At 43.4% G+C, this 18,022-nt stretch overlaps 1 long non-coding RNA gene across 2 annotated transcripts in view; it reads left to right on the top strand.

Annotated features, from left to right (window-relative positions):
* The first annotated feature begins 7,298 nt into the window (after positions 1-7,298).
* LOC108794112 overlaps positions 7,299-18,022 on the top strand; it is a 22,080-nt gene continuing 11,356 nt past the window's right edge. The window contains exons 1-2 of one of the 2 annotated variants that reach the window (XR_001941690.1): positions 7,299-7,428; positions 8,811-8,814. This is a non-coding gene — a long non-coding RNA (uncharacterized LOC108794112). The remainder of the gene's footprint in view (positions 7,429-8,810; positions 8,815-18,022) is intronic. The other variant, XR_001941691.1, reaches the window with a different exon arrangement.

Genomic DNA, 18,022 nt, shown 5'->3' on the forward strand with positions numbered 1-18,022 from the left:
CAGCAGCTCTATTCGGCACTGGGCAGCAGTTCTGTGTGATGAGGGGGCGGGGATTACACCGCTCCCACTCATTGGCTGCTGCCCGGCTGGATGATACTTCACGCTGCGCCCGGAACCAGGTGAGGGGAGCAGCGTGAAGCATGTAGGGCACAGGACAGGAGGAAGAGGTCCCGGGACTGACCTCAGCGGTTACCGGGATAATAGATATCCTGGTAATCAGCGGTTACCAAGGGCCCCTTCCTCCTGTCCTGGGCCCCCTCCAAGTGGCGGAACTCCAGGGCCCGGTCGCGGCCGCGACCTCTGCGACCCTGGTAGTTCTGCCACTGCTTAAAATGTATATCAAGCCATCAACTTTTTTTTCTAGTTTTGAAGAGAATGGAGAAACATTAGAACTCCTATTGGGTTTTCACTGCTATCCAGGGCTATGTTAGATAGTTTTGCCTGTCCTGCTGAGTACAGCTATGCTGTCCTAGATTGTTCACTTCTCCTGCCTTCTCCAAACTCTTCACCCTTGTGTTAATAACCGTGTAAGAAAAACATTTTGGGCTAGATATACACCGATGCACCGGTAGGGATGCACCGATACCGATACTAGCATTGGTATCGGCGCCGATGCCGAGTATTTGTGCGATGCCTAGCTAGATACTTTCTGTATCAGGAAGCCTTGTGACTTGAGAGATCATGGGGCTGGCTTCCCGGAAAATCAGGAAGCCGGCGAAGCGTGTAATGACGCGCTGCCGGTTTCCTGATTGGTCGGGAAGCTGGCCAATCAGGAAGCCAGGGGCTGTGTAATGACGCAGCACCCGGCTTTCTGATTGGCCAGGAAGCTGGCTTCACGCTCCCTCCTCACCTCATGACGAGGGAGCATGGAGCCGGCTTCCTGGCCAATCAGGAAGCCAGGCGCCGTGTAATGACGCGGCGCCAGGCTTCCTGATTGGCCAACAAGCTGGCTCCATGCTCTCTCGTCACATAGGGGACGACTTCCCTGCTAATCGGGAAGCCGGGTGGTGAGTCTTTAAACGCTGCCTGGCTTCCCGGCTAATCAGGAAGCCAGGTTGCGAGTCATTACATTCCTGAATGGGACTTCCAGTACTCGGTATCGGCGAGTACCGAAAAAAAAAAATATCGGTACTCGTACTCGGTACCGAAATACCGGTATTGGTGCATCCTTCTAAATTATTTTTTACATTTTACAGATTACAATAACATGTCTATATTGCCTGAAGCTGACAGTTAGCTTCTTTCAATTGTCTTCAGTATAAAAGAAGTGAACAATCTAAATGAAGTTATGGACGTATAATACATTAAAACATATTCAATATTCAGATTTGTTCACTTCAAAAGTTGGGGAATGATAAAAAATCACCCATGTGACTCAATACCATAATATCACGTTTACTATTTATAAGGTAATGCCATATTATTTCTGCTTTTTTATTTATTTATATACTTTGATTTTCATTGTTATTAATAGCCTCCCCTCTCTATTTCGTTTATGTGAGAAGTATCTATGTTTCCTGAAATCAGAGTCTTTCAGGTTCTACCGTGTTTCCCCAAAAATAAGACACTGTCTTATATTTTTTTTGCCCCCAAAAACCACACTAGATCTTATTTTCAGGGGATGTCTTATTTTTTTTTTAATGTGCAACAAAATGTACAACAATCTAAAGTCATTCATGTACAACAATCCAAAGTTATCTGGTATCCCTCCGCCTGTCACAGTAACTGGCGCTATAGAGGAAGTATCTGCTAATGCGGCTCTGCTCCCTCCGCCGCCGCAGCCTTGCTTTCTACAGCGCCGGCTTACTTTGCCACCAGGGACAGTGGTACCAGCGGTGCAGCAGTGGGGACATCAGACAGTGGGCAGCGTGGTAAAGTACGGTACCATTTACCGGTACACATTACAGTACAGTACCATTACATTAAGCAGTGCCTTCAGGGGGACTTGGTGAAGTATGGTCCTGGAGTGCTCCCTGTCACTGCGCTGTCTGGAGGGAGTACCCTGTCATCCCCTTAATGCAGTATGTCCCTGCAGGCTGATACCATCTCTCCTGCAAGTTCCCCCTCACATGCTACCACCAAACTAGGTCTTATTTTTGGGTCTTATATTACAGGAATCCTGAAAAATAGTGCCAGGTCTTACTTTCGGGGTAGGCTTTATTTTCGGGGAAACAGGGTAAGTTGCTCTTACAAAATGATAGATGGAATTGATTGGCATAGATGAAACAGATGCTTTTCTTATATAAACTTACTATGCATTAAGCCACCGGTAGGCAACCTTGGCACTCCAGCTGGTGTGGAACTACAAGTTCCATGAGACATTGAGTCACAGGCATGACTCCCAGGGGCAGAGGCATGATGGGACTTGCAGTTTCAGAACAGCTGGAGTGCCAAGGTTTCCTACCGCTGCATTAGGCTAATGGCCTCATCTCCAGTACCAGCGTTTCAGTTTTATTGATTTTTCTTATTTCTGTTCTAATTTCTGACATGCAGAAGAGATTCTTTCTTTAAGATGAACACTGCTGAAGGCTTGCTCTGTTATGAAGTGTTGGCAGCTCTGCATATCCTTTCTTTATGTTTCTTATCATGACATTCTTGAGCCCTGATGTCAGTCAGCCAGGACTAATGCCAGGAGACAGTCCTCCTTTCACAGCTGGCTTTATTTTAAGGTCAAAAGTCATTAAAAATAAATCAATATCCATTTTCTTTTGTGAACCCACCACAGCCGGCTGATGCCATGTCCTAACAAGTAATATTGAGTGTTCTGCAACCTGCATGTTGTTCCTGCTGAGAAGAGGCCTGCAGTTCATTAAGTTGAATGTTCTCCTAGTCCCACCTGGCAGTATATGGGTTAACATCCAGAGCTATAGTCTGTCTCCTCTGGGAACCCCAGCCGTGCACAATGGCTGCATTCATAGCTGGCTTAGGGGGGAAAAAACGCCTTATTCCTTATTACTGGTCATGTTTGGGTCATATTGACTGAAGTACATACAGCAAAACAGCTGCTGGGGACACAGTAGACTTTCCTATGTGCAATGTGCAGCTTACATCTCGTTTCACTATGAAGTGGCTATACTGACATTTTCCTGCCTCTTGTGTTTTTGCGGTAAAAGAAGAGATCCATTTAAATTTTAAAAAGCCGACTGCTCCGGCTTATGGCAGGCATTTCAAAAGGCAGTGGAGTGCAGTAACCGATTAGCAACCTATCAATTCCCCTTTTCTTAGTTTAGCACTGGACTGTGTAATGTAGAAGTGATTACATTCATAAAGGACCACCATAAAGTTAAACATAGTATAAGGCAGTGGTACTCGAACTTTCTAAACCCTAGGGCCAGGTCACTGTCCTTCATGGAGGGGCCAGAAAATGGCCAAAATTGGGCCGGAACGCACTGCATCTAGTGTGACTGAGCCCTTACTTTACTCAACCACTACAATGGTTGTTAGTTGTTTTAGTGAAGAGTGGCTCTTCCCAACAAATTAAAAAGTGAAAGTGTCCATGCAGGGGAACCCCTTGCCTGCGCTCCCTTGCAGCTCTATTACAGCTGGAACTGAAATCACCAGTGGGAGTAAATAATCCCCCTTGTCTTGTTGGTCAGTGGGAATAAAAAAATGCCAGTCAGTTGGCATAGGAATAATGTCGAATTGTTGGATTCAGTGGGAGTATTTGTGCCCCAAACACCAGTTAAAGACAAGCAACGGGTCATTTCTGGCCTGTATGCCACAGTTTTGGGACCACTGGTATAGGCAGGCCCGGATTTCCCACAAGGCCACCGAGGCCCGGCCTCGGGGCGGCAGAGTGCCGACGGGCGGCAACATGCTGAAGTAGTTTCTCAATTGTTTTCCCATGCCACAATAATATTCCTTAAAGCGGAACTACAACTATCTATCCCTTACAGCCAAGGAAGGTGCCATCCTGGCCTCTATTTGGTTGGGAGTTGCTATGGTGCTGCACATGTAATCAGCTATGACACCAGCCATTTGAGGGCTTTAAAGTTTGGTTGAGAGCTAAAATAAGCACAAAGGCAAGCTTGACAGTTGGCAGGGCCAGCCTTAGGGGTGTGCGAGCCGTGCGGCCGCACAGGGCGCCATGGCAACAAGGGCGCTGTGCGGCCGTCACAGCTCGTCCTGTGGGCGGCTTCTCTCCCCCTCACTGCTGGCCATCCGATATGACAGCGCTCCCTCGTCCGCCCCCCCACTTCACATGGCGTCATGTAACGTCATGCTCCCAGCCTCTATGATGGTGGCACACATTCACAAAACACGCCGGGGGCCAACACGGCCGCCCCACATTCTCAAACAAATGATTATTATTATGCGCCTGAATACATTTCTCGTATATTTCGGACATATAGTAATTCATTCATTTACAAGTAGTCTGGGTTCTGTGTTGTGTTTTCTATTTTTATTTTTCTAGATATACTGACTTGAAAAAAGGATCGGCATGACAAACTGACACTTTATTTTTATAGACTCTATTGTATTTTGACATTTATTGTTTGCCTTCTGTTGTTTTATTTGATAAGAATACTTCTATTGTGCCTACAGGTTTAATAACTTTGAATCAAAGTTTTATTTTTATCATACTTATTAATGTTTCTTTGCGGCTTAACAAAATAGGAGTCTTTAAATGGTGCGGTGGGGAAAATGGGTGTGGTTACTGGGGGTGAGGCCGCTAAAGGGTGTGGCCACGGAGGGGTGTGGTCACTGAGGGGCGCTGTAAAGCTTTCTCGCACAGGGCGCCTAAAGGCCTAAGGCCGGCCCTAACAGTTGGCATGCCTTAAAAGTAACTATTTTGGGAGACATGAATTTGTTGGGTAAAAGTTCCTCTTTAAGCACTATTTAACATGACTTAAAGTAGAGCTGTACTTTAAAATCACATACACATAGAAGGAAAACTTTAAACTTACTGTCTCTCCTGAACATTTTCTACAGCCCATGCACACTGGGATCTTCATTGGAGAGAATGTAATATGCCAACTAATTTTCAGAAGAGACTCTGGATTGGAGACATGTGAGCATTTAACTTGAAGGGGAGAGTTGAGAGCTTACATTAATGCTTAATAAATGTGTAGTTACACTTTAATTCAGACACTTACAGTTTAGAGAATACTTTTTTTTAAGAAGAGTGCAGCTTGTCCCATTATTGTCCCTCTGCCCAATGTGCATGTGCTAACTCTATAAGCAATGCAGAAAAGGGAATTCATTGTTTCAGGCTAATGTTGTCCCTTCACTGGCATTTTCATGAGAATTCTGCTCCTGGGCTCATGTTCATGTGACGCCTTCTAGGTCTACACCCATTTTTCCCCATGATGCCCATACAAATGTAGGGCATCATGGAGACTGAGCATGGGCAGGCTTCCTATACTCCGTAAAACAGTTTATTGTACTAAACATGGCTCCAGCATAAAAGCAGAGAAAAGCATAAATGGAACATGGTTGCCCTAGGAGGCAACAAAAATTTATTATATATTGCAGCTTACAAGTTTGGATGATGTGCCTATATTATTTGTTTTCAAACGTTGTTTGCCTTTGCTTTCACCTGATAAATCTGACTTAGAGGGGTGTAGTTACATAGTCCTCAACTCCTCAAAGAACAATGAGAACAATGTCATTGTTAAGGGTCAGCACAGGCAGAGACCACAGGAGGTTATCAGCTCACAACATTTCTAGGAGGATCAACTGGTATCTTTTTGAACTTATCAAATAGATGTAATAAAATGCTTTCAATGGTATATTTAAGAGACCAAAATAGAGCAAATATTAAATTTTTGTTTTTGGGTTTAGAATTGCTTTAAGAGTGAATCCTCAGGTCTTGCATCTATAGGACATAGATGCAAGACCTGCACAGGGCAAGCCATCCATTCAGTAGTTTACCCGCTAAGTTGCCTGCATGTAAGATAAACTGTCCGGTTATTAACACACTAACCAGTTAAGCTAAGCTGTCCACATGGGGAGCAAGTTGTCTAGTGATTACTCTACTGGCAGGGCCTTAGCTAAACATTTTGCATGGCTGTATGGTAGTTACTGGTCTTGAGAGGCCTACCACTGACTAGTGATTCCGCAGCATTTTTTCTCCCACTGACCACTGATGTTGGGACAGTCTTCCTCCCAATAAACACTGATATGGGTAATTTTTTCCTCTCACTGACATACCATTTAAATTCCACCTCCTGCCACTTGTTGCCACTCCTGCCTCCTGGATTCTGTGATACAGCCTGGGACATGGACACTGCAGGACAGTGTCCAAAATTGTGGATTTGGGACACTTGGCAGCTATGCAGTCAGAGGAAGCATGGGTGCAGTAGTACATTTTTGCACAAAAAGGGTTAGACTGTCTCTGAAATTAGGTTATATGGTGAATCTCATTATAAATAATTATTACTGTAGTTCTTCCTTTAGGCTTCCTGAATCCTACATTTTCAGTGTTGTTCAGGGATGAGCAAACATGAGAATACAGAATTGCATATTATTCCCATAAAACCTGCTGTATGACAGATTTAGAATCATCATTCAGTGTGATCTGAAGCATTTTCTCAGAGCCACTAGGCTGTCTCATACCAAAATTCTCCAATGCCCCATTAAGGAAGCAGAATCTGGCAGCAGGAAGGGGGCCAAAACCCAAAGTCTGTACTGGGAATGCAGAATTCTCTCACTGCTGATAATACATCCACCAGTATAGACCATAAACATATAAGCCTTCCATACTGTTATTTCATTTGTGATGCAATTCATTGTTAATGGCACCCTAAACTTGTCAAGCAAGACATGTTTTATGTGTGCTCAAAGGTACCCAGCAAACGCACACAAAAAAGTGCAATTTAAAAAAAAAACCGCATAAAGCACAATAAAGGTACATAAGCTTGCATTGCAGTTAATTGGCTGCCCTACACGTGACGCACAAAAAATGCACATAAAAAAGTACAGAAACACATTACCTAATGTAATGCATCGCAAGTGTGAATGGGGACTACCAATCCAATGTATACAAGTCCAATCTTTTTTTATCATATCATGTCACTGTATAAGAACCCTTGCAGTGGGGCTACCCCCATACTGCAAGGGTTAACTGCTCATTTCTGTCTAGGTTATACTCACCTGGTTAAAGTAGAACTATGGGGTAGACCTTCTTTCTGCATTTTTAGTTTTCCTATGAAACAGGAATACATTTTGCAATGTAATCCTGTAATCAAAAATGCACCATAAGCTTAAAATTCAGTGTAATATACTGTGGGCAGGGCTAAGCTCTATGCTGAGAAGCAATTCCGACAATATTGTTGAGATCCTCCTCTCCATTTGAGGAGCAGCAGCTTGTAGGGGCTGCTGTGCGTTAATGAGAACCTGTACAGATGCAGTAACTCAGGGCACATCCTATCAGAGTTTATTCATGTCAGGTCACAGGTCTATGAACACTAGAACATCCATCCTGCAGTTTTTTTTAATTCCCCCACAGAGATACAGACAGCAGAGTGCAGAAGAGGGGGGTGAGACTGCAGCTGAACTGACTGTCTTAGTGCTGATGTGGTATGTGTATTGTCTGGAGACTTTATTAAAGTGGTACCCTGATGTGAATAAGCCCCCTGCCCGTGCCCCCACCACCAACGTCCCAGGACTTGTGGGGAAGATGCTCTTGTCCACAACGCCACAGGGACAAGGTGCTTTCCCAGGCGCGACCCTGGAAAAGCACCCTCTCAGTGCCGAGGGCATGTGGCCTGGTATGGGGGGAGCGCTCCCTCGTTCCCCCCTTTCCGGCCTTGCCAGGCCTATGGTCGGATCAAGGGTCTGGTATGGAAATTTAGGGTAGGGGGGACTGCAACATTCCCCCCCCCCCCGTGTGGGGGGGGGGGGGTTCCCCCTTAAAATTCCTACCAGACCTTAGGGGTCTGGTATGACTTTTGAGGAGAACCCCATGCTTTTTTTTTTTAAACGATTTGGTCCCTCTTAACATTCCTACTAGACCTAAAGGGTCTGGTATTGTTTGGGAGGGGGAACTGCACGCTTTTAAGAAAAAAATTAAAGTCATTTTTTTTTTTCTTTGGAAATGTCAATTTTTCTGCAGCAGGTTCTATACATCGTACAGATGTGCCACTTTACAGGCAGGTTAAGGGGACCCCCCAAGCACGATATTTAAAGGAATTTGTAATTTTTATTGTTACCCTTTAAGTGATGATAAAATTACTGCTCCTTTAAAAATTGTATTTTTTAAAAGTTTTTTTTCCCATTGACTCCAGGGCAGTACCCGGATCCCCATACACTTTTTAGGGGCAATAAATTAAATTTAAGGCTTCAAAATGGGTGCATTTGATTTTCAAAGTTCTACCCCCATAGACTTGGATTGAGTTTGAGTTCGAATTCAAACTTTTCCCAAGCTCGAAAGTTTGAATTCGAACCAAACATGGGGTTGTTCGGCTCATCACTACTGATGGTGAACTGAAGGAGTGCACATGGCAGGCTGGCAACATTGCTGCTACTTGTGTGCCACTGATTCCCCTGTGCCTCCTGCAAAATGTTGTAGGAACTGGAAATATGAGAAGCAGCGGCATTCATTGGTTGTATAACCAATCTGCAATCTCATAAATCTGGGTAAATAAGGGTAAAAGTTACATATTCATTCCCTGAGGTCTACAGACAGCCTAAAGTGAATCTGTACTTAGCCCATGTAGTTAACATCTCTTCGCTAACCCATTGTTCTGTTTGCCCACTGGAGACAAGTAAATAAGCCCTAAATAAGCTCACAGTAGTTCTCATAGGTGCCTACACATAGCTAAGGACCTCCTCCTGGTGTCTTGTGGTTTGCTGCTAACTCTGCCTAGCACTGTATTACATGAGGTAGTGGGAAATTCCCATGCTCCTCCAAACCCATGTATACCAGGTATGTTGCTTGGCTCTAGCAGGTGAAGGGGGTGGCAGGAGAGAGTGAATCTACTACTTTTACCAGAATGGGCAAAGAACATGCTCAACTTTAAAGCTGGCTGTAAACATAAAAGGGCAGTCAAGTATGTGGACATGAGCTGACCACCCACAGGATCTCTGGCAACCACTGTTTCACTAAATATGATCGATCACAATGGGAAGCCGTTCATCTTTAAACCTATGAAGCAATATGGGAGAGGTGTGCTGTAGACTCCTCAGGTGCGAGCTTGCTTTTCCAAAGGGAACAATAGTGATCAGACAAGGTTTTTCAACATGTCAAAGCACTGTCCTCTCTGATGAGCATTAGCTGGCAGTGTTGGTGGGCATCTTACAAACATAAAATCAATGCCTAATCTGTCTGCAAAAAGCCAGATTGTGAAATCAATGTTTTCCAGGCTTCATATATATTGTCTTATGCAGAGCCCTTGTCCTAGTAGGCTTGGGAGAAATGTCTTTGTGTCACCTTCCTGGTACTACCAATGTAGAAAAAAAACCCAGACAAGTCATTCTACTATACAGAGGATAAAGACTATACTTGTGCATTCTATATTGGACACATGATAAGGTTTTGATAAATCACTCAAGCAACCTGGTTAAGCGGCATTCATTGGTTGTATAACCAATCTGCAATCTCATAAATCTGGGTAAATAAGGGTAAAAGTTACATATTCATTCCCTGAGGTCTACAGACAGCCTAAAGTGAATCTGTACTTAGCCCATGTAGTTAACATCTCTTCGCTAACCCATTGTTCTGTTTGCCCACTGGAGACAAGTAAATAAGCCCTAAATAAGCTCACAGTAGTTCTCATAGGTGCCTACACATAGCTAAGGACCTCCTCCTGGTGTCTTGTGGTTTGCTGCTAACTCTGCCTAGCACTGTATTACATGAGGTAGTGGGAAATTCCCATGCTCCTCCAAACCCATGTATACCAGGTATGTTGCTTGGCTCTAGCAGGTGAAGGGGGTGGCAGGAGAGAGTGAATCTACTACTTTTACCAGAATGGGCAAAGAACATGCTCAACTTTAAAGCTGGCTAAAAAGGGCATAAAAGGGCAGTCAAGTATGTGGACATGAGCTGACCACCCACAGGATCTCTGGCAACCACTGTTTCACTAAATATGATCGATCACAATGGGAAGCCGTTCATCTTTAAACCTATGAAGCAATATGGGAGAGGTGTGCTGTAGACTCCTCAGGTGCGAGCTTGCTTTTCCAAAGGGAACAATAGTGATCAGACAAGGTTTTTCAACATGTCAAAGCACTGTCCTCTCTGATGAGCATTAGCTGGCAGTGTTGGTGGGCATCTTACAAACATAAAATCAATGCCTAATCTGTCTGCAAAAAGCCAGATTGTGAAATCAATGTTTTCCAGGCTTCATATATATTGTCTTATGCAGAGCCCTTGTCCTAGTAGGCTTGGGAGAAATGTCTTTGTGTCACCTTCCTGGTACTACCAATGTAGAAAAAAAACCCAGACAAGTCATTCTACTATACAGAGGATAAAGACTATACTTGTGCATTCTATATTGGACACATGATAAGGTTTTGATAAATCACTCAAGCAACCTGGTTAGAACATACAGTATCTGGTGATGCAATTATATAAACTCCTAGTTATAAATGGGATACACCAAGGCTGAACATATGTCCTGCTTTAAATAGGACAGTACCATTATTTCTTTATATTTTGTCCCATATCCCGTTTTTTCTTTTAAAAAATCGATTTTGTGCCGTTTTCCTTCTTAGGAGTGCGCCTCCTTAATGAAATCAACCTTAACTTCTACATCCATGCGGCCAGCCGGTCTCATTAACCAGTTGACATCCGTGGTGTTAAACCCCCTTCCCATCCAGGCCATTTTTCAGTATTCAGCGCTGTGGTACTTTGACTGACATTTATTCCGTCATGCAACGCTGTACTGAAATTAATTTGATACCCTTTTTTGGGGACAGATAGAGCTTTCTTTTGGTGGTATTTATTCACCACTGGGGTTTTTATTTTTTACTGTATTAAGGAAAAATTACCAGGAGGGGCACAGAGAGCACTCCTAAGAAGCCTCTGCTGGCGCTCATTCTTCCTCCGCAGCAGCACTTGACTTGGAGGAAGTTACATATAGGCGCACAGAGCACACTCTGCGCCTATACGTAATTTCCTCCCAGTCAGTGCTGCCAGGAAGGAAGAATAAGCGCCGGTGGGGACTTTAGGCAGCCATTTTATATGATCAACAGCAGAGCTTTTATCTTAGGAGTGCAGTGCTCCAGAGGGTTAAGAAATCTCAAGGTTAATGGCATAGTTCTCTGCTCCTCAGACTGACACAATGGAAGGATATGAGGCAGTATAGGAAGGCAGTGCAGAAAGAATGCACTGCATTGTATGACTTGTCACTGAAGAATAATTGTTAATTGTTGAGATGTGCATTTCGATTCGGACAAACTGCCAAATCAACGAATTGCTGTCAATTCGGTAGTTCATCCGAATCCGAATTACTATATACCCGAATATATAAATTACTATATATTCGGGCATATAGTTATTCATTGTATCGCTGACATCTAAGAGCATCTGATGTCACGTAAGAAGACACACCACCCTCTTGGGTGAACCAATGTGCAGTTTCAGATTCAGAGGCTCGTTGCCTCCGAATCCAGAACAGCATTATAACTAATTTTGTCCAAAACATTATGCTGTACACATCTACAATATTGTCATAAAACTTTTGTTATCATCTTACTTTTTCATGAATACAGAATATTAAAACCGTCCCGTTTCTGCCATCCCAATGTCCTGTTTTTGGCTTAAGGAAATATGGTCAGCCTAGATACACCAGTCTTGCAAGCTAACCACTCTGTGGTTTTAAATAAGTACCAAAATCATGTTCTTTCCTCACAAACAGTCCCCCAAATGTTAGTTGATAAATAAGTAAAATACTGGGGTATCAAAAAGTAATGTCTGATGAGATCTAGGGGTTACTTTCCTAAAGACAAATAGGCTATTCATTTTACAAGGGAATTTGCACTTTGCAGGGCTAGTTTCCAGAGGCGTAACTAGATCCTTCAGCCCCCCGGTGCAAGAAACCATGAAGGCCCCCCAACCGCCATGGCACCGCATGGTTAACAGGAAGGCTGTGGAGGTCCCCAGCAAGCGCGGGACCTCAGGCAGCCGCTTGTTTCAAATTTTAGTGCCGGTGTTCTGTCGAGAACGCCGACCCAGGATCTGCGCTTACATACAGACGGGATTAACGAGAAACTGGCATTTATTTACAAAGCATTTGTTCGTAATGGTTAATTGTGACCGTTAATAATATGCCCTTCCATGGCAGTAAATGATGGATGGAATATTATTAACGGTCACAATTAACAATTCAAACGAAATACTTTGTAAATAAATCCCGGTTTCCTCGATAACATTGGTCTGTGCGCAAGCGCAGATGCTGAGGTCGGCAAATTCGACTACATCAGCGTTCTCCACAGAACACCGGTATCTGCGTTTAGTATCGGGGCATTTTCACGAGTATGAGTACTTGTGAAAATTCCCAGTATTGGCACTGGTGTATCCCTACTTAATAATATAATGCATTGCTGGGACCTGTAGTCCTACATAGTTGGTGCTATTCTGCATTGCTGTATAATCATGATACAGCAATGCAGACTAACACCAGCTATGCGGGACTACAAGTCCCAGCAATACATTATAATAAAAGTCAGCTATGCAGAATACCACCAACACACCCGTCCCGTCCCGTCCCGTCCCCCCTCCCAACTCTCTTCTTCGTCTCGGCAGCCAGGGGGCGGAGCTAAGTGGAGAGGGTCCGCACACAGCACATTCTACGGCACAGCCGCCCGTACATGATGCGGGTGGAAGCGCGGCAGGGAAGGAGTGGCACGATCAGGGGGGGGGGCCTCTTCTTCCTCGCTGGGCCCCCCCAGCAGGCAGAACGCCAGGGCCCGGTCGCAGTTGCAACCGCTGCGACCCTGGTAGTTCCACCAGTGCTAGTTTCCCTTAGTTTGGCGAATGAGGTGATATTTAACTTTGCAAAGAAAATCAAATCACGAGCAAGGAAATAAAAAATAAACCAACAGTATTATTGCTCATACAAGATTGGTTGATGGAAGTCAGCAGAGCTTTACCTTTTTCACTAAACTAAAGGGAAACTTCCCTTGCAAAGTAAAAATTCCCTTGCCAGGTGAACATCCTATTCACCTTTAGGAAATCAACCCCCTAGAGCAGAAGTAGGTAAACGCCAGCCTTCCAGGTGTGGTGAAACTACAAATCCCATATCTGCCACAGGTATGGAGTCATACCTGTGGCTGTGCCAGAGTCTTGCAATGCCTAATGAGATTTGTAGACGCAACACAACTGGAGGGCTGGTGTTTTCCTACCCCTGTCCTAAAATGTAATTATGCAGAGATGGAAACAATGAATATACATACAGATAGCCTATAACTTCCTCTACTTAGAGTTACCCCTTAATATATGCATTTTGGCCATTGTTTTACCCAGGCCTCAAGTGCATTTTGGAAAAATTCTATTTCTTTGGACAAGGAGGGCTTACATTGCTCCACTCAATGCCTTGCCAACAATTCCAGTTTCTCACTTTTTAATCTTCTTTACCCAATGCCTAACTTTGCGCCCATCAATTACTGCATCGCCATGTATGTATGTATGTGTATGTATCTCAACAGCCAAACAACTCTCTATCGTCAGAAACTCAATTACCGCTCTTTGTTTCAACCTCTCATCCATGATTTAAAAACCAGAAGCCCCCAATGATTGAGTTAGACCATATGTATGACATATATCAGGCATTTTATTATTGGTCCACATGAACAGAAATGAAACAACCAGCATTATGTTTTGATACCCCCTCATATTTCATTTTGATTGTGTTTTTAGCAAAACAGATGATATATATTCTCATTTAATATTGTAAAAATGACTGGTGTAATCAAATGAAACATATCATTATAATTATTCATGCTCCAGTATGACTTGTTATAAATCCTATGGTCAATGGCAGGATAGTAGTGGTGATTCTCGGTGGGCTGTAGTGCAGCTGAGAAACTGCAAAGGCAACATAAACCCTTTTCGTTCACAAACGGACAGAGAGGATTGTTTTTCCTGGCATTAAATTAAACAAATCTATCAAAGCGCAAAGCACTTAGGTTGTCAAGCATACAAATGTCTAATGCAATTATTTGTTCTGAGTACCAAATAACTGAATTTCTGTTCATCAAATTACAGTGAGTAAAGATTGGTTTCCTGAAATTACCAAGCGTTAGTGTTTTTATATAAACCGTAAATCAAGCGCATACTGTTAAGGTGCCCACACACCTTGCGATAATTGTACGATAATCGCGGGAAATCCTGCGATCGTACGATTATCGTAAGGTGTGTGGAAGCCGTGCGACCTCTACTACTGTAAGGTCGCACGACTTTTATTTTACGAACACGTTCGAAAACCCGCCGAGAATCATACGATTTTCGGCGGGTGTGTAGCATGTTCGTAAGATAAAAGCGGGACGGCCGGTGTGCGCAAGCGCACACTGCCCGTTCGGCATTGCGATCATCGCAAGTACGATCTGCCTGTCCAAGATAGGCAGATCGTACGTTTTTTAAATTACCTTACAACCATCGCAAGACAAAAGTCTTGCGATGGTTGTAAGATGTGTGCCCAACCTTAGAATTTACTAATGGCGGACAGAAAATTGGAGCAGTTGCCAAAGCAAACAATCACATTCTGGATGTCTTTTTACTACTGCGTGTTGTGGACTGAAAACTAACACCTGATTAGTTGGTGGGTTCTCTGTGATTGTACAGGGGGTGGCATTTCGATACTGTGCTCCCCTGACAGACATTTAACATGAAAGCCCCATTGATGTGAACCAGTGGCGTAACAACCGGGGGTGCAGCAGGGGCGCGGGCACCGGGCGAAAAGTGAAGGGGGGGCGCCAGCCGAAAATGGCACTTTCGGCTAAATGCCGAAAGTGACATTTTCCTGCCGTTTTGTCGGCGCGGCCGTGATTCCTTTCATCCCCGCTGGGACACAGAGCAGTGCCCAGCAGGGATGAAAGGAATCAGAGAGAAAATGACAGCCGGCCGAGCGCTGCGGGACGAGCGCTGTGAGCGGCCGGTGTCTTTCCTCCCACACCGCTCGGCCGCCTATCACAGTGCAGCAGAGCGGTGTGGGGGCGGAGACAGCCAGCGCTGTCACAGGAGGCTGGGCTCTCCTCTTGCAGCCTCCTATGACAGTGTGTGTCAGAGAGGAGAACGGGTACAAGCACTCAGTGATCAGTGATCGCTGAGTGTTTGTACATAATTGAGGACCTGGTATGTAAACTATATCCTCAATTATGAATGAATGGGAGTGATCTATATCTCCTCCTGTTCATTCATAATTGTAGTTATAGTAAACATACCATGTTATCAATGAACAGGAACACTCATAAAGGATTCCTGTTCATTGATAACAGGGGACACAGAAAAAGAGATTGAGGACTCTGTGTCCTCAATCTCTTTTTCTATTTTTAAAGGGAAATATCAGGGGTCTGTTTAGACCCCCAATATTTCCCCGAAGCCCCTAAAAGTAAAGTAAAAAATAAAAATATTTAATAAAAAATTAATTAATAAATAAAAATTGATTTAAAAAAATGAAAAAGTTTCAAAAAAAATAAAATATTAAAATTTGAAAAATTAAAATAAAAACATGTGTGTGTGGGGGGGAGGTGCAGGGTACAGTTCCAGTGGTAGTTTATATAATGGGGGGGGGGGGCGAAAAAAAAATTTCTGCCCCGGGCGCCCAGAACTCTGGTTACGCCACTGATGTGAACTGATTTTCTATATATATTGGAGACAGGTAAACAATTATTAATAATTGTAATTCTTTTTTTTCCTTTTAATACATAATAAGAGTTTATGAAACATTTTCAAATACATGAATACAAAACTAAAATATACAAAAGAGTAAGAGACCAAGTACCAGTGTTGGGCTCGATGTTCGACCCAAACGTGAGTTCGACTGGAACATCGGCAGTTCGTGTGTTCGGCAAGCACACGAACTGTCACGATGTTTGGCAGGCTGTTCGCCCGGCGAGCATCTCACACAAGGCACTGTGCCTTGTGAGCCCTGATTGGCTAAAGCCTTTCACCTGACCACAGGTCAGGTGCAAGACTTTGCCCAATCAGGGTGCAGAGAACTGTGAAGCCATGATTGGGCAAAGTCATGATGACTCTTCCCAATCATGGCTCACCTGTCACAACTGTAAACAGTTGGGCGGAGCTAGCTGTCACTGCTAGCTCCACCCAAACGTTTATATATTACCGGCATTTGTCAAAATGCTATTATGCGGTGGGTGTTCGTCGTAAGTGAACAAGATGGCGTCCGTCGTTTTAAAAAAAATTATTTCTATTTATTTTTTATTTCATCGAATCGTCGTGTACAACGCTGGATGTTGTTATTGACCATGGATTACATCGGTGAATCCTTTTCTGGCGTTTTTTTTTTTTTAAACTAAAAGACTTGTCAAAAACATGTCTTTTTGTTTTTTTTCCAAATAAAGGATTTTTTCAAAAGTCTGGACTTTTCATTGAAATTTGATTTAACCCTTTAGTACATGGGTAAAGGTACAAGTACCCCTTACTCATTCACAAGGTTCTGGTAGGACTTTTTGGGGTACCAAATGCTTTTTTTTTTTTTTTAAATGTGGTCCCTCCTAACATTCCTACCAGACCTAAAGGGTCTGGTATTGTTTGGGAGGGGGAACCGCACACCTTTTTTTTTTTCTTTTCTTCATGTCATTTTTTTCTTTATAAATGTCACATTTTGCTGCAGCAGCTTCTATATATCATGCAGATGTGCCACTTTACGGGCAGTTTAAGGGGACCCCCCAGGCATGATATTTAAAGGAATTTTTCATTTTTATTGTTGCCCTTTAAGTGATGTTAAAACCACTGCTCCTTTAACCACTTCCGGGCCGGCCGTAGTAAAAAAAACGGCCGGCCCGGAGCTCTCTAGATCTGAGCGGGCGTCTTTAGACGTCCGCTCAGACACGCACCCTCGCGCGTGCAGAACCCATACATACAAACATGCGTCGGGGGCGCAAAAACGACAATTGCGCCCATTACGCCGCACATGTTACATATCGCCGCGAACGTCGCAGTGAGAGCAATACATCTAGGGCCATCAATCACTGATAACACTAAACTGATGAGCGGTAAAAGCTTTTAAAGTGTCGCCTATGGCCAATTTTGGGTATGGTAGTGTTCTGCGATTTCGCGGGTGTGCGCAATTTTAAAGGTTGACATGTTTGGTGTCTATTTATCCGACGTGACCCCGTCTTTTATATTTTACCAAAAAACTGGGTAGTAATAAATGTTTCCTAACATAATGTTAAAAAAAACTTTTTTTTTTCAAAATTTTCTTTAATTTTTCCTAATTATAGTAAAAAATAAAAACCCCAGCGGTGATTAAATACCACCAAAATAAAGCTCTATCTGTCCCCCAAAAATGGTATAAAATTAATTTCAGTACAGCATTGCATGATGGAATAAACTTCAGTCAAAGTACTGCAGCGCTGAACACTGAAAAATGGCCTGGCCAGGAAGGGGGTCTAAACACCTGGTCTTGAAGTGGTTAAAAACTGTATTTTTTAAAAAGTTTTTCTTTTCATTGATTCCTGTCCCCCAGGGCAATACCAGGATCCCCATACACTTTTTATGACCAATAAATTGCATATAAGGCTTCAAAATGGAGCCATTTTGATTTTCAATGTTCTACCCCCATAGACTTGCCTTGAGTTCGAACTTTCCCCACACGGGGGTCTTCGGCTCATCACTACAAAGTACAGGATTGTGCATGTGCAAAATATATAAGTCAATATCCTCATCTCATTATTATATAATATTGTATGTCAAAAAGCCTGGTGGAGATATTCTCTCTATATCTCATTAGAAATGTGGTGCAGATGGGATCATGAGTATAATAAGTGGAGAGGCGGAAGATTTTAGTTTAAAAGAAAGTAAGGGCTACTTTTAGAGTGCTGAAAGGGTGCTGATATGAGAGAAAACTTAATGAAAGGAGAAGAGGGAAGAAGCAAGAAGAGGGAGCAGAGAGAGAGA

The sequence above is a fragment of the Nanorana parkeri genome, unplaced genomic scaffold (genome assembly GCF_000935625.1).
Source record: "Nanorana parkeri isolate BGI_ZX_2015 unplaced genomic scaffold, ASM93562v1 scaffold812, whole genome shotgun sequence".
NCBI lineage: Eukaryota > Metazoa > Chordata > Amphibia > Anura > Dicroglossidae > Nanorana > Nanorana parkeri.